Raw genomic sequence first — 2,127 nt, forward strand, 5'->3', positions numbered from 1 at the left:
AAAAGATAAATGAAGCAGTAGGCTGATAGGAACAAACTTTTCCTAGCTCTAGTGTTGATTATAAGACTCTTAAGAACTCAAATAGAAAGCAGCCAAGGCTTGAAAACAGATTTGGCTTGGACACACACACTGACAGGACGACTGCTTTACCCTTGCTTCCACGCCTACGCGTGGGCTCGGGTAACGAGTGCACTATAGCACATGCCCTCGCCACAATCATGCAGTGTAACATAACTGCAGTATATTACTCTTATAGATACGATTATTAACAATCAAAAGATCAACCAAAACAACAGAATCAAACATTTATATACTATGACACAAATTATGAAATAGTTTCACATTAACACAAATTATTAAGAAGGGATCTATTACAGACAAGACATACAACCAATAATTAAGTCTAGGCACACATTACATTTATTACAATTCAGGGTTCTATAGTCACGTGATTTCTGGGATACTACAAAAACACAAATGAAACATTAATTTGTTCTTCAAAAATTATAGAGAGAATGCTGCTGACTTACTGTTACTGTACATGTTAGCTTGCTCAGCCTTGCATTGCTTTGCTGCAACAATTGAAGGTGTGGCTCAAATTAAGCACCGCCTACTTCATAGTTACACACAATGGACAGTTACTGGTAAAAAAAGCTTCAGTTTTCTACACTTATACACAGTTTATGACACAATAATCTGGCTCTATTTGTTGCATACAAACTTGATAGTAAGAATCTACAGTTTAAAAGACTCTGACAGATCTTCCTGGAGAACAGGACCTCGTGTAAACAGTCGCGGTAAGCGATATTTGAGCTACCATATCTCAGAAATTAAGAATTTAAGACAAATTTCCTACATATTAAATGAATAAAAACTTTAAATCTATCGTTTGGTGTGTTCTATTGCATTATTACCTTCGTCATGAGAGAGTTACCCAACTTACCCGGAATCCTGACTACGTTTAGTAACATTACTAGTCTCGCCCCGCCCCTTCGCTACCTACGGAGGTAGCAAAGGGGCGTGGCGAGACTATAACATTACTGGCTCATGCTGGCTAGGAGAAGACGGATGAAGAAGTAAACTGAAGAAAAACTACTTTTGGGAATCATTTGAGCTGACAGTGGGACTCCACAGGACCTGAGCAAAGAGCAGCAAGGATTTGAAAACAGAGAAAAAGACGCCATCTTGCGAACACACACACGCACTGACACGGGCGTTACTAGAATGCGGATCAGTGCGGATTGCTGCGGATCGTTCCGCACGCTGAACCAAGCACGTGAACGCGCGGAACGTGCACGGGCGTGTGCCTAGAATGCGGATTAACTCCCAAGAATTCAGAATATGCACCATAACTTCCCGCAAATCAGTCCTCTTGTTCTTCTATTCCATTCAATCTTTATTTGTTGCAATGTTTAACTCTTTATAAAGTAAAAACAACTATTTTTAACTGTAATAATGTACGAGATTTCAGTGATGATATCAAAAGCCTTCAGTCATTGGTCATAGAATAGATTATACTGCATCTAGATCTAGTTGCAATGAAATGAGTTACAATCTGCATCAAAAACAAACATATAGTTGTAAAATTTAAACAATAAAAGTCGCGTCACAAATACATGTAACAATTATTTTCATTGTGTAAAAATGATTATTATGATATTACCAAAAATATTCTTGCTACCACCTAGCTATATCATTTTTCCTCACAAAGATATTTTCATTTGCATTGGGATGCATGTACAAATATAGTTTTAAAAATGAGGTCTTTCAAGTTGTGGATTGCTGCATGCTCCATATCAAGAGTACTGTATCTTGCTTAATTGCTTCATACTGAGCTATGTCAGTAGTAAATCCAAAATTTTGTCAGAATAGATACAACTCAGTTTAACAAGAGTACATAATACTCTTGGTCAATAAATGATGGAGTTAGCGTTTTTTTTAGTATGAATATTATTCAGTGATTCTAGTTGCAGTACTAAAAATATTAATTAATTATTATAGATGTATTTTTTGACTAATACTTAAACTAGTTTTTTTAAATTTTACATTACTATCTTTATTGCTTGCTTTTTAAAAATATCTACAGGATTAGAGGGAATTAAGTTATAATAATTTTAAGCTTGATAT

General features: G+C 35.7%; 1 long non-coding RNA gene across 1 annotated transcript; it reads right to left on the reverse strand.

Moving 5' to 3' along the window:
* Positions 1-255: 255 nt before the first annotated feature.
* Positions 256-1,204, reverse strand: LOC109591701 (uncharacterized). The gene is made up of 3 exons (XR_002189938.1): positions 915-1,204; positions 531-852; positions 256-463 (listed from the first exon to the last, which is right to left on the reverse strand). It is a non-coding gene; the product is annotated as an uncharacterized LOC109591701 (long non-coding RNA).
* Between the last annotated feature and the right edge of the window lie 923 nt (positions 1,205-2,127).

The sequence above is a fragment of the Amphimedon queenslandica genome, unplaced genomic scaffold, assembly GCF_000090795.2.
Source record: "Amphimedon queenslandica unplaced genomic scaffold, v1.1 AMPQUscaffold_7483_Cont20566, whole genome shotgun sequence".
NCBI lineage: Eukaryota > Metazoa > Porifera > Demospongiae > Haplosclerida > Niphatidae > Amphimedon > Amphimedon queenslandica.